At 37.8% G+C, this 25,646-nt stretch overlaps 1 protein-coding gene across 1 annotated transcript in view; it reads left to right on the top strand.

Annotated features, from left to right (window-relative positions):
* Positions 1 to 25,646, top strand: part of LOC138704231 (uncharacterized) — a 276,917-nt gene that overhangs the window by 107,794 nt on the left and 143,477 nt on the right. The window contains exon 2 of the mRNA XM_069832111.1: positions 12,087 to 12,152. The gene's annotated coding sequence lies outside the window, so the exon portion shown is untranslated. The remainder of the gene's footprint in view (positions 1 to 12,086; positions 12,153 to 25,646) is intronic.

Raw genomic sequence — 25,646 nt, forward strand, 5'->3', positions numbered from 1 at the left:
CCACTTTCGTCTTTTGATTTCTATTGTGATTTCTTTCTGATTTGCTATCTTCCATAGTTCTGAGTTTGTGATTATATCTGGGCATCTAATATTTAAAATTCTTCGTAAACATCTATTAACAAATGTTTGCAGTTTATTTTGTATAATTTTACTTGTTTTCCATGTCTCACAGCCATATAATAAGACTGATTTCACAATACTGTTAAAGATTTTAATTTTTGTAGATCTAGATATAATATAAGATTTCCATATTGGGTATAACTGGACAAATGCACTAATTGCATTTTTATTCGGTTCTTTACATCCTCAAAGGCTCCACCATCCTTGTCAATTGTTATACTACCCAAATATTTAAATTCTTGAACAGTATCAACCGTCTTCCACTACATTATCTTTAACAATAATGAGACGACGTAGAATGTCATTTTGATTTGCGGACAGTACCCAAATTGCTCAGTTTTGCTCTTTTTGCAGTATTTCTATAATTTATAAGTTTTGTTGTATGGGCCTCAATACCTGCTCTTTTGAAGTATGCGAAGTCATAGGCTTATTCAACGATTAACGATAACTCCAGAACTTATTCCTACCTTTTCTTTACACCATTCATCCTCCTCCTCTGTGTTTCAAACGATAGCTTTTACAGTTTACAATCCACCGTATTAAGGTTATATTCCGTGCATGAAACAGAAGATGGAACTCTCTTCCATACAGACAATAAAATTCTGTGTCCTTTGCTTTGAATATGCCACATGATCAGAGCGGCCCGCTACTACATCTTAATGGTGATCATAATCTTCATTCGAATGAGAACTGAATGAGCCACGGAACACAATTCCCGAAGTACGATTATGATGGCTTTTATGATTCAAGCCTAGCAAACATGAAATGACCACATCTTTCTCAAAGGACGCTCTCACTTCGTTGATTTAATTGACTGATGGTTCAGCGATCGTATCGTGCTTCCGATGGCAGAGAAGCGGAATACACATAAGCGCAATACAGTTTGAGTGAATTCGCTGACAGAATATATAAACACAAAAGCAACACTTTGAAAGAAAATTATACAAGTGTAGCCAGTTGAAATGTTTTCATTTCCAGGAGCTTTGTTCATCGAATAGGCCTAGGTATATGTTTATTTTCGTTTGTCAATTCGATGGTTTATACACATACCATTGTGTCTGTGTTTATATGTGTATAGTAATAGTACCCTGCCGGGTATGCGGCCCAAGTGCCAGCGCGCTGTCTTCCATCCAGACGGCCCAGATTCGACCCCCAGCCAGCGCGAGATGGAATTTCTGGTGGATTAAAGCAGACGTTTCAGAGTGTTTTTCTCGGAGTACTCCCGTTTCCGTCTATCATTCCACTAAAACTCTCCACCATCTCCTCATTTCATCTATAAATCTAGAATAGTAAAAATGGGCTGGGTTGAAGTCTTGGTGAAAATACAGAATTCAGATGCTGATGTAAGTCCTGGGGCTTATCAGGCTATTCGTGTATGTGGATGGGACCTGGCTCTATCAGGGACTGAGGCAGGATGTCCCACCTGTCAGCGTCGGCTGATCATGAAGGACTTGGGGCTCCGGGCCCTTGGAGCTTATCAGGCTATTGTCTGGGAAACGGGACCTGACTATTAGCGGTTTAGATAGAATAGCCAGCCTGTCAGCGTCGAATTCACTAATGCCACCCAGGCCACGTGTCGGATTTAGGCCATCATCGCATATATAGGGCTCACAATGACTCAAATCGTGCCTAAGTGCACGGATCCATCCAGCCTTCGTAAAGTGAAACCAAGCCAAGCCAGTAGTAATATCACAATCTAGTATATACAATCACGAAGCTCAATACGTAGTAAATATGCATCCATAGATAGTTGCTAACCACTACTATCGCCTCATTATAGGAAATGCGAAATAGTATCAGCACAGTCTATTGTTACTAGTACCCTCAACAACTCAAGCTTCGTGACTGTATATACTAGACTGTGGTAATACCCTAGTAATAGTGGATTTTATTTGGCGATTGTTTCAACTGCAGAATTCACATAGAAATTCAATGAGAGCAAGAAATGATCTCCAAACTTTGGTTTGAGCCCCTAATAGGGACAGATAGCTTTTACAGGGTGGAAGTGACATGACACTGTAAAATTTTTGAGTGAATAGCTTAAGTTGTATGTAACAAAAAGGTATAATATCATATTGGTGTAAAGTTTATAATTTCCTCAGAAAAAAAATCCCAAATGCTTAACACCCTCTTATTCGATAATTTTATTATTACTACCTAGTAAGATTGTGATTTTTGTCCATATCGATAGAAAATCTAATAAAGAATCATTTATCCCTCTGACGTATTTCAATAACGTGGACGGTTTTCGTGTAAATTTAATTTAAAAACCACTAATTTAAAGCCACTGAACGATGCGAGCAGATTGCAACGTTGTAGCGAGAGAGGGAGGCTCGCGTACAGAGATAGACCCGAATTCGTTGATCTCTTCCACCTGTATTACGAGAAGAAATAAGAGTGTGTTAGCGACGACGTTGCCAGACTGCGAAACTTCTAACTTAAGTTTCTAATTAACTGTGCATTTAACCATGAAACGTAATATAAATTTTCTATTCCATTAAGTGTACCCTATCGTCCATTTCAATCTGCAGGATTATTTCACTTCCATCCTGTATATGCCGTAAATTTGGGACATGTTACCACAGCTTTACTTCCCGCCACTGTCCAAAGGAAGCCATGCTAATGATTTTATCACCCTCCTTTAAAATCCATCGTCCTCGACCGAATTTGAACCCTCGAACTTCGTATCCAACAACTAGCATAAGTATTTTTGCTTGAGGTGTGTGAAGTATTGCTCCTATATGAATTTGTCGGTTTCTTTATAGTCAATAGCCTTCCAAGGTGTTTGAAGCATGACCTTGGATGCGCTGTGAACGAAAACGCGTCTACTCCATAAGACTTCCACGTGCTGCCTGCCACATAACCTGTGCGAGATATTTAGGTTATGCTTCAACTACGGTGGGACGGCTTCTATGATGACGATGACGATGACGATGACGATGATGATGATGATGATGATCTAACAGCTAGAGATAGAGAGTCGATTTTTCAACCTGGAGTCCGCGAATTCGAATCTCGGCGAGACCAAACAATATTTGGCGACGAAAGACAGTGTTTAATTCATATTTTATGAAAACAATTTCCTTGATTTTAAGAAGTGCATTACAAAGAATATGTTAGAATAAATATTGGACGACGAAAGTGACGCAAGAGAAATGCAATGTTCAGTGTTTTCTCTGGCACGCACAAAAGGCAAATATTCAGTCTATACCAAAAGTATAGCCGTTTGAAATATTTTCATTTCAGAGTGCTTTGTTCATTGAATCTGTTTATTTCCGTTTGTCAGTCCAGAGTTTGATGCACGTCCCTGAAATTTGCGAACGAGTGACAGCGGTCTGAACCTGTTTATACCGAATGTTGACGGACTGGAAGATTTTTTTTTTACTGTGTTGGCAGATGTTTGCTGCAACACGCTGTAAGAAGTGGCAATCTGGTAGTTTGAATGACCTGCTCTGTTTACAAGATCAAGGCCGCGCCCTCTGATGTCAGAGCACCGCGCACCCAGTGGAACATCGCACATATCTATATTTAATGGCTTAAACACCAGTTAATCGCACACAGCATTTAAACATCGCTACCATTTTCAAAATAAACACGATGTGCCTTTTATTACGGTAATACTACATACGCTGAACTTTCTATCAGTTTTGAACAACCATAGCGATGACCACAGCGACGGCGATCATGTTGAGGGTCATATTTCTAATACTTAAAATAATGCAATTCTTGTAATTTAAATTTGTGTCTGCTGTTAGATTATGATTTAAATAAATAATAACTACAAGAATAAATTACTTTATATAAAAGAATTTCTGGAGTATAGCCTACAAGAGAGCTTGCTTCACAAAGAGCTCTTTTCTCTTCTCCACAATTCCGTAACGACAAATTTAATAATGACGCCAATAATAATAATAATAATAATAATAATAATAATAATAATAATAATAATAATAATACTTACAAATGGCATTTAATGAACCCGGGGGTTCACTGTCGCCCTCACATAAGCCCGCCATCCTTCCCTGTCCTCAGCAAGATGATTCCAGCCGCTACTATCATATCCCACATTCCTCAAATTCATTTTATATTATCCTCCCATCTAAGTCTCGGCCTCCCCAAAGGTCTCTTTTTCTCCGACCTCCCAACTAACACTCTATATGCATTTCTGGACCCACTCGTACGTGCTACATGCCCTGCCCATCTCAAATGTCTGGATTTAATATTCCTAATTATGTCATGTGAAGAATACAATGCATTCAGTTCTACGTTGTGTAACTTTCTCCATTCTCCTGTAACTTCATCCTTCTTAGCCCCAAATATTTTCCTAAGCAACTTATTCTCGAACACCCTTAGCGTTTGTTCCTTTCTCAAATTGAGAGTCCAAGTTTCACAATCATACAGAACAACCGATAATATAACTGTTTTATAAATTTCAACTTTCAGGTTTTTTGAGAGCAGACTGGATGACAAAAGCTTCTCAACCGAATAATAATAGGCATTTCTCATATTTAATAATTATTCTGCGTTTAATTTCCTCCCGAGTGTCATATATATTTGTTACTGTTGCTTCAAGATATTTGAACGGCCGAGTGCAGTCCTGGATCAGCAGGCAAGCACGCTACCGCCTGCAATACACCTGTGGCCGACTACAGTATTATCTATTATGCCGTCAAATGTGAAAAAAGTGTATTTTACTCATTTTAGTTAATACTACACTAAGAGGCAAAAAACCCCGATCACATAAAAAAGTAGATAAATATAATGGTAGTTATTGTCTATTGAAGAAAGTATATGGTGTATAACGCTCTCCAGTTCGGATTCTGGAGTCGATTTCGGGCCTTCACCGTAATTCTACTACGATTTCTTAAAATCTGCAGCACTATACATCCATTATAACAGGCTGTAGTTTTCCTTTTTCGGTCAGATCTAAACTTCTTAGAGTAACTTACTATTTCTCTAAACCTTTTTACTGCATCTCTAACCGTTGCGTACCGTGCATCAGCAACAGCATAGAGCAAACTGCGACCATTGCTAATAACAGCAATAGTTTTTGCAAATTCTTCTGCTCTCAGCGGCATTCTTGCAGACGAATTTATTGTTATAATGACAAAATCAACATTCACCAACAACGTTTCTCACAACAAAACAAATTAATGCAGTCCTCTGTAATGACTAAAGACCGTTTTCTTAGTCCAACAACATTGGAATGAGTGTAAGTGTGCACGGGATATACATTACGTCACTTGTCCTTCAGTACACACTCTGCTCACAAACACAAGTAACGCGCACTAAAGGGTCACTCTACAACAGGTTCCTTACTCCTAAACAAATACAGTATATTTCAGTTTAGCAATGTTTATGAAGTTAAATTCTGCAGAAAATAGTATTGTAAGTCGCGGCCCTGTAAGGCCTGTGTGGTGTGGGTGAAAGAAAGAAAGAAATAAAGAAAGAAAGAAAGGACAGTATTGAAATATAGGTTTAAACATTTCATTCAGGCCAGTACCTGTGTTACAGTTGTACCGGTGTTTTAAGTTAAAATTTTACAATAAAGATTATCGTAATGTGGGATTAAACATTGCATTAAGAGCGGTACCTATTGATCAGTAGCATTTTAAGTTAAAAATGTTATCATAAAAGATTATTGTAATACAGGGTTAAATGTGGTAAGAGTAGTACCTCTGATACAGTAACATTTTAAGTTAAAATTTTACATCAAACATTGTTGCAATATAAGCTTAAACATTTCATTAAGAGTAGTAACAGTAATATTTTAAGTTAAAAGAGCACAGCAAGGGCTATGTTTATTCTTTTGTAATACACAACATAGCCCCGTCTCTGATAGGGAGTTGTCTTACATCGTACATCATCGGGCGCCACTACCTTGAGTCAAATCATTCGAGTCATTGCATGATCTTCGTACTCACTTAACTTCAAAGAGTAGTGGCTAAGACTCCGGTCTCTAGTAATGACATATTATTCATTACCATTTCATATTGATGTGTGAATCGTTTCAACTACCAATTGAATTTTTGTCTCGAGACTAGATCTCGTGGAATGAGAGAGGAAATATGAAGTTAATAATTAGCGAGAAGGCTTCGCCCTGTTAAATTTAAATACTGGAAGTATAAAGACAGAAATGAAAAGTTATATCGAAATGTTATTTCAAATCCCAAACCACGCTCACAATAACAATAACAATCACAAATCGTTTCAAGGTCAGACATGTTATTACTCCACAGCGGTGGAATCCCCAAATGTATTGATGAGAAGTGAAAATAAATTTAATGGATTTTGAACCATAATTTCGAAAGAGCTCGCAGGCAAGAAGGGAATTTTTACATTCAGCCACTAAGTGCAGTAGAAGGTTATAAAAAAAAGACTATCATTCCTCATAACTAGGGGGCGGATGTTGATGACCTAAAAATCTACTTAAAATGATCATTAAAATGCCCTTAAACTAATGGAAAATGACATAAAATTAAAAGAAAATGACATTTAAATATTATTCAAAGTACTCGCACCACAACTTCTTAAAAATTAGTCACCTTGTTTCAGTAACTGCCCTGCAAATCTCAGAGAGACGAAGCAACTTCCTGAAATTTGACTAAGATAAAGGAAAAGGGCATGCAAGAAAATTAAGGTTTTAAGGGAAAGCTATAGATTTTAATGAGATTTTACAACGTGTTTCAATCGGGATGGTCCATGTCAGTGCCTTCATTCTCTGTCTCCTTCTCCTTCCGTTCTTCACTTTTGTTACCAGATTTTCCAGATGAGGGAGTGTGAATGACAAAACAAATTGTGGGCGCAGCGGGCATTCTTGCAATCTTTGTGTTAAAAATGTACATCCCTTCTGAAGCATACTGGGGACACGACGTCCTGTCCAGGACACGGTGAAAGTTTCCCCCCCTTCCAAACATAAGTTCTAAAGACACCCTCGTACCGACAAAAGAACAGTAGCGTTCAAAGCCCTCACTTAAACTAATCTGTTGTCAAGCATTTTGTATTACTTCCGTTATGTGAAGTGAAGCCTTCAGTAGAATGAGGGATGGACTTTAGACTTTGTTCCAAACTATAACATTCAAACTTCACTGTTATTCACTTATTCAATAGGGAAACTGTTACTACTGACCTATTTGCTTAGAAAAAGGTTTAACAGACCTATCGGTAAAGAAGAAAGTAAAATGCATTCCAAATTATGTAAAAGTATTACAAATGACCAAAAAGTGCCGAAAAAATATAAAAATAACCAATTAGTTAAAAAAAACTTAAAAAAAATGCTAAAAATGCAATATAAGAAATTAACTTTTTACGTTGATATTAACATAGAAAGGATTTCTATATTAATAGGCATCGTCCTAATGTGAAAAATAAGAAGATGACTTTTCATCAACATCCGCCCCTTACTCATAAGTCATAACAGCATACAAGTCAAATGAATAGTGTGTTTACGTTTAAAAAATCTTAATTTAAAATTGAGCGGTTTTTTTTATCTCGCAGTATATCTGCCGTCAAGGTCTGGAACTGTGCTCTTGACATTCCATATAAAAATACAACCATTTTTATTATTTCAAGTTCGCAGTTTACAAATGTGACCTCCAGAGTATGGATGTCAAAGGTTGTGCGTTTTACGGGAAATCCTCCTAGTACTGCGAAGAAGTGTCCTTGTCCTTGGCTCAACCCCGGAGAAAAACACGAGCGGGATGAGAATAAGGGACCTTGTTATCGGTCATCACCTCCCGAGCACCGCACGGTCCGGGAACGAAACGCGATCCCTGCCAATCTCAAGGGTCATTAAGCCCTCTCGACATAGCAAAAATTGATGTTATGAGCTGCAACAACTTCTTTCTGCTAACAGATCAACAACTGTTAGAGGGGAATGTATCATTTATAGTGCCCAAAGGTGCTTTCGATAAACAAATGAATCCAGTTGAGAAAACATCACGATGTAACAAGAAGTTTATGTTGCTATGAGTCACAGCTTTGTTTGTTGACACTGCAGATTATAACCGTCATGCGGCGTTCTCCCATGTGGAACTTGTAACAAAATCTCGGAGGCGAACAAGATGCATCTCCGCTGCATTTCATCTCATTCCACTTGTTATCCTCCACAGACTATATAGATGATATATTAACAATATACAATGACATACACAATATAAATAAACAGACTGAAAAGAATGTACACAACATAAATTACAACACTATTACAAGAATGTGTAATTATTATACATATTCACTGACAGAACAAAAACAATTTTCCATGATGATTTGTTGTATTCTTTATTTAATAAAGTGGACTGATGTGATGTTTTGGACGTCCTGAGGCGATCTATTCTACGGCATTGCATCATTATAATGAACACTTTTTTGGCTGAAAGATTTATGTTTTCTCATACCATACATGCAGTGTTTTTCGTGCTGTTATAAGAATAGCAGCCAACGTTTTTTTTTTTTTTAACGAGACTTCTTTCTTAATGAATTGAACGTGATACTGCTCTGAAGAATGAAAATGCAGGGTAGGCCACCTATGGGAGGGATACTCATTTTGTAATCCTAAAAATTATTTATAAATTAGCTACTATTTTGACGACAGCTCTAATGGAAAGAAAATAACCAAAATGTGCAATTTTAGCATATTCCTCATTGCACACGTCAGTTATTTATTTCTTATATTTTACTAGGTTATTTTATGACACTTTATCAACAACTTAGGTTATTTAGCGTCTGAATGAGATGAAGGTGATAATGCTAATGCCGGTGAAATGAGTCCGGGGTCCAGCACCGAAAGTTACCCTGCATTTGCTCATATTGGGTTGAGGGAAAACCCCGAAAAACCTCAACCTGGTAACTTGCCCCGACCGGGAATCGAACCCGGGCCACCTGGTTTCGCGGCCAGACGTGGTAGCCGTCACTCCACAAATGTGGACTACGCGTCAGTTAACATTTTAAGAACGAAACATATAGGACTTAATTTGTTTAATTACGCTACCATGTTCATTCCATTTTAATTTTGAGACAATATGAATGCCAAGTAACTTAGTTGTCAGTACTTTATTTATCGTGTTTATTGAAATTTAAGATGAATTTGAATTTAGTTGGGACAGCAAAAAGATAATTAATTTTGACTCTTCAACATTTAGTCAAGGAGAACAAGAAGAATACAAGAATAACGAGAAGTCGAGAGAACAAGACAAATACAAAGAGAGAAAGGGGAAGCAAGGAGAACAAGGGGAATGCAAGGACAAGGGGAATGGGACAAGGATAATGCAAGGATAGCAAGGAAAAGGGAAGAGGACAAGGGAAATGCGAAGACAACAAGGAGAAGGCAAGGAGATCACAAAGAGAATAAGAGAAAGACAAGGAGAACAAGGGAAAGACTATGAGAACAAAGAGAATATGAGAACAAAGGGAAGGAGAACAAGAAAAGACAAGGAGAACGAGGGGAAGATAATGAGAACAATGAGAAGATAAGAGGAACAAGGGGAAGATAGGAAAACAAGGGGAAGACACGCAGAATAAAGGAAACACAAAGAGAACAGGAAGAAGACAAGGAGAACAAAGGCAACATAAGCGAAACAAGGAGAAAACAAGGGGGACAAGGAGAACACAAGGGGACAAGGAGAAGACAAGGAGAGGAAAAGTGGAAGACAAGGAGGAAAACTAGGAAGAAAAGGAGAAAAAGGAAAAATCAAGGAGGGAAAGGGAAAGGCAATGATAAAAGAGAAAAACAAGGAAATAAACAACGGACAAAGAGAAAAAGGAGAAAAAGAAAAACGGGGAAGACAAGGAGAAAATGGATAAACAAGCAAAAAAGGGGAAAGACAAGGAGAAAATGGAAAGGACGAGGAGAAAAAGAGAAAGATAATGAGAATAAGGAAATAGGAACAAGGGGAAGACAAGAACAAAAAGTTGAAGACAAAGAGAAGGAAAAGACAAAGAGGACATGGGGTAGAAAAGGGGAAAAAAGTGGAAGACAGAGAGAACAAAGGGAAGACAGAGGGAACAAAGGGAAGACAGAGGGAACAAAGGGAGGGCAAGGAGAACAAGGAGAAGACAAGAAGAACAAAGGGAAGACAAGGAGAACAATGAAAACACAAGTAGAACGTGAAACACCAGGACAATAAGGAGAACACAAGAACAAGGGGAAGACAAGAGAACAAGGGAGAGTGTTGCACTCATATGTATTGAGGAGAAAGAAGTGGAGACAATTTTTTTGCGATATTTAACGACACGCCAACTGCGCTGTTATCCATCGTTGATGGAAATGATAATATCGAGATATTATTTTGACGAAATAAGTCCCAGAATTTGCCTTAGAAATGCAGGCAATCTTTGAAAAAAACACAACGAGATAAGAGGCCTAAACAGGTTTCAAACTCATTCCCGAGCAGAACAAAATCTGAGTACGAATCCCGCACGCCATGCCTAGACCAAGAGAGTGGATCATGATGGGGACAAAACTGTATTTGTAAACAAAAAGGAGCATATAGTTTTAATTCAATCTAGAAACAGTAAACGAGAAGGGTTCCAATGTATGACCCTTAAAAGATATACAGAATGTACAAATATTCTAGCTCAGGGATTCAGAGCTGGCGAGAGGGGGGCGTTGAATGATGTCACTGTGCACCATATGTAATCATATAACACAGACACTGAATACAAATCCCCTCCCCTACCAAGTCAATGTCGCGGGGGCAGAAGAAAGGGATGAGTGACGTTTCCGATGAGTGGCGCAACGCCACAATTGTCGCCCAGTTCTGTAAGCCTGTTGTAGCTAGAAACACAGGGTTTTATGACTGATAACTAGGACAGCATTATAAGTAAAGATCTTTTTCTTAGTTCCACAACATTGGAATGAGTATAAGTGTGCACGGAGTAAACATTTCGTCACGTGTTCTTCAGTAGACACCCTGCTCACAAACACAAGTAACGTGCACTACAGAGTAACTCTACAACAGATTCCTTACTCCTAAACAAGTACAGTATACTTCAGTTTAGAAATGTTTATGAAGTTAAATTTTACAGCAAATATTATTGTAATATTGGTTTAAACATTCCATGCAGAGAAGTACCTGTGTTACAGTTGTACCGGTGTTTTAAGTTAAAAATTTATAATAAAGATTATCGTAATATGGGCTTAAACATTGCATTAAGAGCGGTACATATGAAACAGTAATATTTTAAGTTACAAAATTACATCAACGATTATTGTAATATTGGCTTAAACATGTTAAGAGTAGTGCCTCTGCTACAGTAACATTTTAGATTAAAAATTGACATCAAAGTTTGTTGTAATATAGGGTTAAATATTTAATTAATAATAGTGCTTGTGAAACAGTAACATTTTAATTAAAAGTTTACAGCAAAGACTACGTTCATTCTTTCGGGGTATCTACATCATTCCGTCACCATTTCTCCATTTCGTCACCATTACATAGCATTACCCGATTGCCGGCTGGCGACGCAAGGAGTGGGCTGACCTAGAACAAATGGATTTGCCTGCTCGAAACCTGAGTATGCAGCGAACCTTAGTGTAGCCAGCTGGTGTGAGTTTGGGAATGCTCCTAGCTTGGGGGTTAGCGCAATAGATCGTAACAGGTCGCAGTGCTGAGTCATAGTTCCTCGTCCCGTAAATTCCATTTCATTCCAATTCCATTTCATGTTTATTCTTTTGTAATACACAACACAGCCGCGTCCTTGATGCAGAAGTAGTCTGTTTTAATCGCACAGCATTGTGCGCCACTACTCTTCGTCAAGTCATTTGGCTCATTGCACAAACTCCGTACTCAACTTCAAAGAGTACCGGTAGTGGCTAAGATTCCGATCTCTAATTATAAGTTTCAGGGTTATATTGAAATAAAACACAAATAAGGGTAGAAAATGTAATGTTTCATGATCGTCAAATTATTATTATTATTATTATTATTATTATTATTATTATTATTATTATTATTTTCTATTTTCAGTGCATGAGTACAACTTCCCGTTCCGTGACTACATTAGAAATTGTTCAATCCATCCATTCATCTACGGTAAGTGTTTATCATTCTGGTCACGTAGTTTGTACAGAGCGTTCGCCAGGAAACAGGTTTTGCTCAGGTAAATGCTTGTACTGTTAAGGTAAGCGTTCACTACATCGTATCGGACGAATCGCACAGATCGGAAAAAGACAATCTTTGCTGTAATTGTTATGTAACCGCGTTCACTACATCGTATCGCACGCATCGGCTCTCGGCAAATCCGTCCACGTTTCTCGAATGAGCAACTTTTCCGATGCGTGCGATCATGTCCTTCTTTAATAAATCAATTTTAATTGCTCAACTGTTACTATTATGTTGTGCCATGTTCAGTGTCGCGCCAAAATGGCAGAAGGGAAACTTATTTCGCTTGTAGAAAATTTCGAAGAATTATATAATTTGAGACGCTCCCATTACAGTAATCAAGTCGTGTCCTACATATATATTATCTAACCAGTATCTCTTTCGTTTCGTCCTCTTCAATAAAGACGCATGAAGCAATTACAAATTATTATTCGCTAACACTCATAATTAATAGACATAACCTCAAACTCCTCTGTGTTCAGCAATGACAATATCATACGACGTCATGTTTTAAACAGCTGATAGGGAATCCGATGAAGCGATGAGGTATACAGCCGTTACAGTGAACGCACTGCATTTAAAATATCCGTTGCGTGCGATTCGTATTACGAGGAGTGCGATACGATATAGTGAACGCTTACCTTTGTAGATCGAATGTGACTGCCGAGGAAATAGTGTATACATTTCCTCTACGTCGAGCGTGGGAAACTTTTGTGTTACGTAGTATGGACAGGTAACAGAGGCTGAAGGGACATCAAGGTTAAAACATTAGTATACAGCCGACTTCCATTCAGTGCTGTTTAGTCTAGTTCTTGGCTATGCAGTACACATCAGGACAATTTATTATACTATATTACGAAGAAATAGTACAGAGTGAGTCGTGCTATATTTCTACGGAAATATCCTGACATTCAACAACTACTGTAACTGATTTAATAATTCAGGATTTAGTGAAAAATTCACAGAAACCGGCTCATTTTAAATAAAAAGGTACATAATTGCGTTCTCACTAGAGAAAACTCGATGACACCGGCTGTAGATAGAATAGTCTCCCACGAAATCATGACAAAAGATATCTTGGAAAGCGGTAAAATTATTTATAACCAAACCTTGTAAGACAATAGTCATTCAGAATTTGGATTAAATGGTCCATGTGCCTAGGGTTCAATTGCATGGATAGAGACGAAAGCCAGCGTTTGTGTAGAAACCTTTTCAGGAATGTGAAACATGCATTAATAGAATAATAGAGATGGTCGACAATTCCAGCTGTTATAAGATATGCGAATAAATTACATCTGTAGTGTAATGTGTAGTCCCGCACCGTAATATCCTAGTCTAAGGAATCATATTCAGGACTCGTGTTACGGAACGCACTTTTGTTCGAGTCCTCATGGGGAAGGAATTATATCATGAAATTTCATTCTGTGTGTGAGACAAATTCCCACCTAGCATCGTGGTGAATTGCAACAGATAGCGAAATCTGGTTACGAAAACTAGCTGGGGGATCATCGTGCTAACAGAGGAATGGTGCGTAGAAAAGAAGAAACAGAAGAATGAGGTGATACAGAAAAGAATGCTGTGGAGGAGAATGGAAAGAGAACACTGGTCTAAAATGATACATAGGAGGAGAAAGGGAAGTATATGAAGCAGAAGAGACAAAGTAAAGGAAGGAGAGAATTATGATGTGGAGAAGGAAGAGAATTGGGTGAAGGAAAACTATGAATAGAAGAATGATATACAAGAGGAGGACAGAATAATGATGTGGAGGAAAGTGAGAAAGAAAAGAGTGATGTAGAGGAGAAATAAGTTAAAGTTATATGAAAGAGGACAAAAAGGAGAGTAAAGAAGTTGAAGAAAAGAGTTAAGGGAGAATAAGGTCGAATAGTAAGAGGAATAGAAAAACGGGAAATAGAAGAGAAAAACTGTGTGGAAAGGAGAAGTAAAGAATTGGAAAGTGACGACTGAAGAAAATGGGAAACATAAAACTGAGGAGAGAAAAATAATGAGAAAGACTACTGAAAGGATAAGAATGAGACGAAAACAAGACGCTGGACAAAGATGAAGATTATAATTATTCTTACAGAAATAAAGTTAATGTTAATGTCATGTTTTATTTAACGACGCTCGCAACTGCAGAGGTTATATCAACATCGCCGGATGTGCCGGAATTTTGTCCCACAGGAGTTCTTTTACATGCCAGTAAATCTACTGACATGAGCGTATCGCATTTAAGCACACTTAAATGTCATCGACCTGGCCCGGGATCGAACCCGCAACCTTGGGCATAGAAGGCCAGCGCTATACCAACTCGCCAACCAGGTCGACTTATAGAAATAATAACTACTGTAAAATAAATTAGAAGTTAAAGTAAACGGAAGGTAAAGAAAAGGGAAGAAAGAGGAAGGAGAACAATTAAAGATCAGCCTTGGGCAATATGAGCACATGATTGTTATTGAATGTGCAGTCTCGGAAGGCTGCCAACACAATCTTGTGTGATATATTCAAACGTAAAAATTGACATTCGAACTCTCGTTATCTGGACAGACGCTCCTTGCATTTCAACGCCGGACTAGATTCTACAGTAGAATGAATGATTTGGCATAGACATCTAGACAAAGAATTCTATTACGTTACTCTTATATAATTCGCTCACTTTTGATTTGCCTCATTTCTCTTCAGCTGGCAGTGCAAAGGCCGAGAGTGAATTGTCATCCGTCGTATTTCTCTGAATTCATAGACTAACAGGAGATACGAATTCTCGTCGTAATATCAGTACGCTATATAGTGTGTCCCGTAAGCTCTTACAGATCAAAGTGTAAAAACTCTACTTAACAAAATCTGTTGGTAGGAGGCAAGTGGTCATTCGGTGGCGTATGGACAGGTCCGTTGTCTGAAAACTGGTCCCACTCCACCCTCTACCGCAGTTTCCTCCGGAGCTCCACATTACCGTCGGCTTACGACGGAACATGATCACCTGGGACGGTCTGCATAGAAACGCTCTGTACGTACATCTTGCATACATGCATACATGTACAGGATAAACCTTAAGTAATGTAATTAATTTCACGAGAGTATTCTCTGAGATATGTATACCTGGGACAAATTGTGCCACTTTTCTGTAGGAGAGAGAAAGAGATAAGAAGACGAATATGTTTGGCATGGAAAAACTTTTGGAGCTTGAAATTCATCCTGCAAAACCAAAACATCAGCACCAAACTGAAATTTGTAGTTCTGCAAACCTGTGTAATCTCAGTAATGTTGCACGGATGCCAAGTTTGGTCTCTGACAGAGCAACAGAAAAACCTGCTTCGCGTGTGCCAGAGGAAAATGGAAAGAAAAGTCCTCCAGCTGAGACTGCAAGACAGGATAAGAAACACCGACACTCGAATAAGAAGCGGTATGCAGGATGCAGTCGCAACGTCTCAAATGGAAATGGGGCGGACACGTGAGTAGGATGGACTGCCGCAGGTGGACGTATGCCTCGACCATGTGGGACCCACGCATTGGGAAAAGAAGCAGAAGACGTCCAAGGAGAAGATGGTCGGACGCGTTCCGGAGAGAGACTGGAGCGCAGTGGACGAGAACAGCGAGGGACAGGCAGGCATGGAAAAGACTGGAAGAAATTACGAACACTGTGTAAACTGTGTATTGTTTATATAGTTATTTTTGTGTGTGTTAGTTTGAATAGTTTGAGCCCGTGTATAGTTGGTATAATTCATGTATTTAGTTAGTATAATTTTTGTGTCCAATTGTATGGTTTTGTGTGTTTAGTTTAGATAGTTCGTGTGTTTAGACTGTATAATTTATGTGTGCAATTTGTATAGGTTTTTGTGTGTTTAGTTCGTGTGTGAGTTAAGACTGTATATGTGTTCAGTTTGTATAATTTTTTGTGTGTTTAATGTGGATAGTTGTGTGTTCAGACTATGATTTATGTGTTTAGTTTGCATAGTTTTTTGTGGATGTTTAGTTTGCATAATTTATGTGTTTAGTCTGTATAGTTTTTCGTGTTTGGTTTGCATAGTTTGTTTATTTGTTTAGTGTAAGCTCTCTTGGACTGGCTCCCCAAGTGTAGTAGACCTTCAGCTCACCCTACACTACTGTAGGAGGCCGTTGCCCTTATGGGATTTCAGGCTTTTCGTATTTTCGTATTCTTTGAGATATTACAAACAAAAAAGATTAATACAATTTTGCTTGTTTTTGCTTCCTTTTAGTGATAAAATTTGTTTTATATAAAATATTTCATAGCGAGTTCTGGGAAAGCCATTGATTTAATTCCCAATATGTTCAGTCAATTTAAGAGAGCAGTGTATTAAGATAATAAATGATTGAAAAAATTTAGGTCTGTCCTTTAAATATGCAGAAATTTGATCCGAACAAATCGTTTTGCAAAATAATTTTACGATGTTAAGTTTGTTATAAATTAAATTTCTGCACGTCATTTAAAGGGCAAAACTAAAACTCTTGCAATCATTTATTATCATAATACACTGCTCTCTTAAACTGACTGAGCATATTGGGAATTACGTCAATGGCTTTCCCAAAACACGCTATGAAATGTTATGCAAATCTGGCTTTCAGGTAGTAGCTCCATGTAAAGCAGGTTTGAATAATTTCAAGGAAAAATTGTTTCGGGGCCGGGTATCGATCCCGGGACCCTTCGCTTAGCGCACGAATGCTATACCGACTGAGCTACCCCAGGAACTATACACGACACCGTCACAATTTTTCCTTGAAATTATTCAAACCTGCTTTACAGGGAGCTACTACCTGAAGGCCAGATTTGCAGAATATATTCGTTACTGGAGATACGTTAACAGGAAGCCACAATTTAAGTCACACAGAATTTGTGTGCACTCAAAGTTGGGTTCTGGAGTCTTGTCAGCCCATTTGAGGAGTGTAGATATAAAGGAAAACTTGTGACGGTGTCCTGTATAGTTTCTACGGTAGCTCAGTCGGTAGAGCATTCGTGCGCTAAGCGAAGGTTCCCGGGATCGATACCCGGCCCCAGAACAATTTTTCCTTGAAATTATTCACGCTATGAAATGTTTCGTATAAAACAATTATCTCAAAAAGGAAGTAAAAACGAACAAAATTGTATTAAACATTTTGTTTGAAATATCTCAGAGAATAATTCCCTAAATTAATTACATTACACGGTTTACTCTCCATACAGACCCGTATTTACACATGGGCTACATCGGCCCGGGCGCAGGGCGGAAAATTCGTAAGAGCGGCAAGATTTTGAGAAAAGAAAAGAACTCGAGCTGAAAATAAATGTTCCATATTTTCCTACTTCGCAGATGTCTGCTTTAGATAGTAGCATATGTTAAATTATCTCTATATTTCCCTCTCCCCAGTTTGACTGCTTATATACCTATCTAAGATTTGCCTAAAAGTTGGTGCAACATTTTTTCGGGCCTACTGGCTGCGCCAGTGCATACACGCATCCGCACACACATGCATACATATACATGCATACACTCACTCATTCACACACACACACACACACACACTCCGACAACCGGACAGACTGGAAGGCATGCATACATACATACATACATACATACATACATACATACATACATGTGGCCTGGGTTCGAATCGCAGTCAGAGCAAGTTACCTGGTTGAGGTTTATTTCGGGGTTTTCCCTCAACCCAATATGAGCAAATGCTGGGTAACTATCGGTGTTGGATCCCGGACTCATTTCACCGGCATTATCACTTCATTCAATCGCTAAATAACCTGAGATATTGATACAGCGTCACATAACCTACTAACCTACATACATACACACACATACACATACATACATACATACATACATACATACATACATACATACATACATACATACATACATACATACATACATACATACATACATACATACATACATACATACATACATTACTAGGGAGCGGATTTTTATGTGCTAACAAATTTAAATATACTATTTTTTATGTGCTAAAAAGTACGAAAATATGTGCTAAAAATAAAAATAAAATATATATTTTTTAAATATGACAAAAATACCTTACGTAGCTTGAAAAAAAATGTTACTAGGTACGCCTACTCACCAATCACACTTGAGTATCAGTTGCTAGTAGTTGTCCGAGAATTGCAGTGAACAACAAAGGTAATTTCAAAATTCTCCATCACAAATGCATGCCCATTATCTCTGAACAACGACTTATACTGTGAAAACGATCTTTCCACATCACAGGACGTCAGACGTGCATATTTAAAGAGAGGAATGTCACAAACACCTACACCGTCAATTTCACCTATAGGCACACCCTCCAATACTTCAGCAACTTTACACATTTTTTTATATCCACTGTTTTGCCGTGAATGCACACGTGAAGCAGCGGCAATGTGCTTGTTTCCAGACAAATGTTGGGTTACCTGGGAGCTCTGATCTGCACTTACTGATTTACCACATGGTTGGCAAAATAACACTTTTCCGTCGGTAGAAAAAATGTTTTTAAAATTCATCTACATATTGCTGTAGACGCGATCTTAAACTCGATTTGATTTTAGGCATCTTAAGAGGCTAATATACACACACGTCTCAATGTAAAAAAATCTTTCTAGCTACTGACTGACAATGTCGGAGAAAACCTTCCTATAGCGACGCCACCACGTCTACACTACGCAGCTTATGCTTATGGTCCCATAACGGAGAATCACAACAAGATGTAGTTCCTCACTTCATAGGCATGAACGAGAGGCGAAAGATTTATTTAAATAAAATAATGTTTATACCCGAGCTCTTATCTGTTGTGTTTCACAAACAAAGCGCGGAATGAAATCATCTTCAGCAATAATAAACATTCCTAATTATGTGTTGCAAAATCTCTCCTTCTTGTCCATGTTAATTTATTCTTATATAATACTGATATGCTACCTAGCAGTTCTAAGAACTTGAGGCGATACTATTACAAAAATGGATCACGGATAGGCCTACACCACACAGCCCATAGAAACACGAAGCAACCAAGAATTCTTAAAAAAGATAACGTACTTCTGAGTGATACAATTGATTTAGTTTTAAAATATTTAAAAGTTCTTGTAAAAAATTATTTAAGTAAAAAAACTCCAAGATTTATGAGTTTATAATACATTTTTTTGTGAAAATATGTGTTTTTATGTGAAATAAAATTCGGGTTTTAAACTTGAAACTTGACATTCGGAATTTTTAACTTTGTTAATTGTGTTTTATCACACGCAAGAAAAATATTTAATTACATAGGAATCCGCTCCTTATACATTACATACATACTACCTACATACATACATACATACATACATACATACATACATACATACATACATACATACATACATACATACATACATACATATATACATACGAGGCGCATTCAGAAAGTAAGTTTCCCGATTTTTTCCCCTTGAAAGTAAACGTAATTAGCCGTGTCAATTGCGCATGCGTAACAGATCTATGACGTATAAATCATATGCCAGCCGGACAGGTCCCGCCTGGTGCCAGTAGCGTGGCAGTAGTGGTCCGAAATGGAAGCTCTTATTCCTTCTCCTGCTGCCTGCGAGGTTCGGTCGGTGATAAAGTTCTTTAATGCACAAAGCATTGCGCCAATTGAAATTCATCGGCAGCTCTGTCACGTCTATGGGCCGAACATCATGAGTAACAGATGGTGCGTCGCTGGTGTAGGCATTTTTCCGAAGGTCGTCAAAGTGTCCATGATGAAGAGCGCAGTGGGCGACCGTCCCTCATCAATGATGGTGTTGAGCTGGTGCGGCAGTGCATCATGGAGAACCGTCGCTTCACGATTACGGAGCTGAGCAGCCATTTTCCGCAGATATCGCGATCCTTGTTGCATGAGATTGTCACTAAGCACCTGCTGTTCAAAAACGTGTGTGCCAGGTGGGTGCCGAAAAACCTGACACCCGAACACAAAATGCAACGTTTAGGAGCAGCACTGACATTTCTGCAATGGTATCACGATGACGGCGACGAGTTCCTCGACAGGATCGTCACGGGCGATGAGACTTGGATTTCGCACTTCACCCCGGAAACCAAGCAGCAGTCAATGCATTGGCGGCATAGTGGATCTCCGGTCAGGACGAAATTCAAACAGACGCTGTCGGTACGGAAAGTGATGTGCACGGTATTCTGGGACAGGAAGGGCATTCTGCTCATTGACTTCCTTTCAAGAGGTGAAACAGTGAACGCTGACCGTTACTGTGAAACACTGCGAAAATTGCGACGTGCCATTCAAAACAAGAGGCGTGGAATGCTTACTGCAGGTGTTGTGCTCATCCATGACAATGCTCGTCCACATACGGCTCGGCGCACAGCAGCTGTTTTGACGGAATTTGGCTGGGAGTTGTTTGATCACCCACCCTACAGTCCTGATCTTGCTCCCAGCGATTTTCACGTTTTCTTGGACCTCAAGAAATTCCTGTCCTCCGGTGAGCGTTTTTGCAACGACGAAGAGCTGAACACACGCTGGTTCCATTCACAGGCGGCAGAGTTCTACGACAGAGGGATACAAAAGTTGATCCCACGATACGACAAGTGTCTCAATTCTGATGGTGGCTATGTTGAAAAATAGCTGAAACATTGATGTACCTGTTGCCAATAAATGTTTTCCTGAAAGTGTGTGTTCTTAAAAAAAAATAGGGAAACTTACTTTCTGGATGCACCTCGTACATACCTACATAAATACCTACATACAGTACATACCTACATACCATACATACATACATACATACATACATACATACATACATACATACATACATACATACCGTACGTACATACATACATACATACATACATACATACATACATACATACATACATACATACATACATACATACATACATACATACATACATACATACTGCAGAACTAATCCACTATTTATCATCCCGTGTTTAAGTCCGATTGCCTATTTAAATAATGTTTAATAGGAAAAAAGGGGTGGGGTAGGTCAGTAACCACTTCTGATTCTTCACCGAATACCCACATAAAGGTTAACTACGATAATTTTGAAAAGATATGAACCTGTTTTTAATGTCATTTTACATTTATCAGCGATTTGTTCATTCCGGGACATGTTATCTCATCGGACACAAGTGAAGTATTCCCATCGATCGCACCTCTGAACACAATAGGGTCCATCCAACATCTCCCCGGCAGGTATGATAGCAGTTCTTCCTCGGGGAAATAGGTCGGGCGTAAAACTGCCAACTCATTTGTCCGCACATGTGAACGAATGCGTAGGTTCATCGTTACATCACGCCGCATACTGTACATATAAGTTTATTATAGTCGATTACATCTCTATAATTACGTGCTGAGTAACCCAAATATCTTGTTACAGTACTGAATTATAGCAAATAATTTATACAGAGGTACAGATATGGAAATAAATGTGGAGCTCCTTTATTGTATAACCTAAGTTTCGCTTACAACACACACAGCATGTGCTGTAAACAAGAGCCTCTCTATATATGCTACTTGTGGATAGTCGTGCGAAATTGTTATCTACATACAGATGAATTCCCATCAAGACTCGCTCAAAATTGTAATTCCGTATCTGTAAATATTAACATACGGTGTCGGAAAATGTTTAAGACCACCTCTATAAATAATTTTATTTGCCTACTGGTCTTATAATTTTTTCTACATCTACTTTCTGACAATTCTATCGCAATCTAAGTTCAAAATGGATCATTTTACTGAAAAAAATAATCTCGTAGCTGAAACGACTCAATAGCTATGAATTAATTTTTATTTTCAAGTACTCAACAAGGATCTGCACTTTATTTTAGCGAAGAGAATGTTGTGGTAAAAAAAAATTATGGTCTAAAATAGAGCTATGATTTTTGATCTCTAAAACGAAATTACGAAGGGTATTTAAATGCAAGGTGTGGAAAACAAAATACAAAAAATTTTCAACTTAACATTCCGAGAGGGCTTTACGATCTATGTTGCTGAAATTTGAACTAAGATTCCTAATTCGGAATCTTAATGTTAGTGTCTTTTAAAATTTCAGCCTCGATTGTAGGTTGGCACCATATTAGGTTTCTTCTGATGTTAATAGATTGCACTGCTAACCTAAAAGCGAAGTAGGTAATTTTAAAATGTACTAAAAATAAAACCTTAGGTCTAATAATTTTAGTTCAAATTTCAGATATAAACTCACGAAATTTTAAGTTCGTCTTTCTTCCACACTTTGCATTTACGAGTAAATACCCCTTACAAGTCCTTTTACTTACTTATTTACTTTCTTGCAAATGGATTTTAAGGATCCCGGAGGTTCATTGCCGCCCTCACATAAGCCCCCCATCGGTCCCTATCCTGAGCAAGATCAATCCAGTCCCTATCATCATATCCCAACTCCCTCAAATCCATTTTAATATTATCCTCCCATCTACGTCTCGGCTCCCCAAAGGTCTTTCTCCCTCCAGCCTTCCAACTAACACTCTATATGCATTTCTGGATTCACCCATACGTACTACATGCCCTGCCCATCTCAAACGTCTGGATTTTGATGTTCCTAATTAAGGTAGACGAATACAACGCGTGCAGTTCTGCGTTGTGTAACTTTCTACATTCTCCTGTAACTTCATCCCTCTTAGCACCAAATATTTTCCTAAGAACCTTATTCTCAAATACCCTTCATCTCTGTTCCTTTCTCAAAGTGAGAGTCCAAGTTTCACAACCATACTTAACAACCGGTAATATAACTGTTTTATAAATTCTAACTTTTAAATTTTTTGACAGCAAACTAGATGACAAAAGCTTCCCCGCCGATTAATAACAGGCATTTCCCATATTTATTCTGCGTTTAATTTCCTCCCGAGTGTCATTCATATTTATAAGTCCTGTTTGGATACCAAAAATCATTATTCATTTTAATCACAATATTTTCTTTGGTAAAAAAGTGCAGTTCCTTGTTGTGTGCCTAAAAATAAAAACAAATTCCTAGCTCTTCAGCTGTTTCAGCTACGGGATTATTTCTTTCAGTAAAATCATCTATTTTTAATATAGATTACGACAGAATTATCGGAAGTTGATATAGAAAAACTGTAAGACCGGTAGGCAAATAAAACTAGGCTATTTCTAGAGCTGGTTTTAAATTTTTTCCCTACTCTGCATTATAACTTACAAAAGACGCCGCTATTCGATACGAAGAACTTGCAATCTAACAGGGCCTACAATTCATTCCTGACAGGGAATGGACATTTATCCCCCCCACCCCATAGAGTCTGGGTGTGTCTCCTCGTCCTTTTATTATTATCCTTAAAGGGGAGGGTGATCTCGTAGTGCTACATATAAGTATCATAGTTAACTATAACGCTAACCCCACATCAGTTGATAGTGCAAAGTTTCGCTGCGGATCTAGATTTCATGCAGGCATTCCCAGATGTCCGTAAACTACACCCCTACGAATTTTGCCAACTAGTGTCAGAGAAATGCTTTGAATATAGTAAAGGAAATGAGATTGGCAAAACTGAGGTGAATATCTATGATGGGTAAACAGGAGAACCTCGAGAAAAACAATAGGCGTCCTTGTCCGTATACAGTTGTACTAGGCATTTTTCAATGAAAAATCACAGACCTGATCTGAATCAAACCCGGACCGCCTGCATAACAGACTAATGATCTAGGCTAGTGACGAGCAGATTCCTGCACTGCGTGCCTGCAATGTGCAGGACTGAAACAGCGCACTTATTTCATGCACGAGGAACCGGTTCTCAGCCGAAGCGATGATGATGGGTTGAGGATTAGCTAAAGCTGGTTCACAATAAACCGGGAACGGACACGACAACGAGAATGAGAACGGAAATAATGTTAAAATAAATGTAAGTGTGAGTATTCACAATAATTAATTATTATGAACCAGCCTCTAGTTGTTACATGTTCAAACAAAGTGGAATAAGTCACGTGTATAATAAGTAGCTTTAATACATTGAATAACGGAAGTTTTACACTGTAGACATTTTTCTTTAATTTTAAATATCTCAACTGGACCTAGAAATACAAACACAAGTAAAAAGAAGACAGAGTAAGAAATGCTTTGAAAAATAAATTAAAATAAAATCAATAGTTTTCTATTCGAAAGATCTCAAATAATGCATAATATATTCAATTATACAGAGTGATTCACGAGGATTTACCGTTCTTTACGAAGCTTATTTCTGAAGACATTTTGAGCAAAAAATGTCATATAAACATAGTTCCTATTCTCAATATTTTCAGAGTTACACTAATTTAAAGTTGTTTGTAAAATACGTTAAATAAGGTAAAAGAATAATACAAATAGAGAATGAACCATTCAGAAGTATCATTTCTTTAATTGGCAAGTATTATGAAGCTAAAAATGTGCTGTGAACTCCTTAGTTGCTTCGTACAGACATCTTTTTCTATTTTTAACTAGGAAATTACATCGATCCTTGTAAAAGATGTATCAAATTATTGTTATAATTATGCTAAAATTTATAACTTACTTTCCTGTAACTTCACAATTAAACATAGGTAATAATAATAATAGTAGTAATAGTGATGATAATGAAAATAATAATAACGATGACGACAACGACAATAAAACTTTCATCCATTCTCTAATTCACCAAGAGGCATTATAGAGCAAAGCAACAAAATATGAAATATGTTATGGAGTTGGTTGTTGACACCATGACCCAAATAAAATCAAAGTCAAATTAAAACATCGGAAATTCCGAAAACTTCTACAGGATATGGGGAAGAATACCAAATTTTCCATATTATACAGCTGTAAGGTGACTTAGTCTTGGAAAAATGTTTCGTCGGTTTTTGGCAAGCGTAAAATAACTTTTGCTTTTATGAAGGAAAAGGTGCGGTAATTATCTTAAAGTATCTGTAACTGTCGCTTATGTTTAAATATATTCCACTGTCCTACGATTCCAATATGTTAATAAATAATTACTGTTATAGGACATAGAAATTCCCAAGTTGGAGAAAAATTGATTGCTAGATTTGACATTCCCTTCCGAAATTTCAGAACACTTCAACAATTTAAGTTTCAAGGGAATAATAAAAAATATAACTCATTTGTACGACAGCATGAATTCTTTCTTTTTACTTAACAGATTCATGAAATCAAAATTTATTAGAAAGAAGACATTTAATTTTCCTTCCTTACACTCATTTGGCAATATTGTATATGCGATATCAAATTACAATATTACATTGATCTCTTGAATTAACTACAAATAGATTTTCCTAACAAAAGATTCGTTCAATTTAAAAAATTGAAACTGAGTTCCAATTGCATGGAAATTCTTTTGGCTTAGAAATAATGATCTGTGTGCAATAAAAAAGGACAAGGACTACTGGAAACAAAAAAAGTTACAGACGAAAGGGTTAATGATATCTGAGTGTAGACGTAGT

This window comes from Periplaneta americana, chromosome 8, assembly GCF_040183065.1.
Source record: "Periplaneta americana isolate PAMFEO1 chromosome 8, P.americana_PAMFEO1_priV1, whole genome shotgun sequence".
Lineage (NCBI taxonomy): Eukaryota > Metazoa > Arthropoda > Insecta > Blattodea > Blattidae > Periplaneta > Periplaneta americana.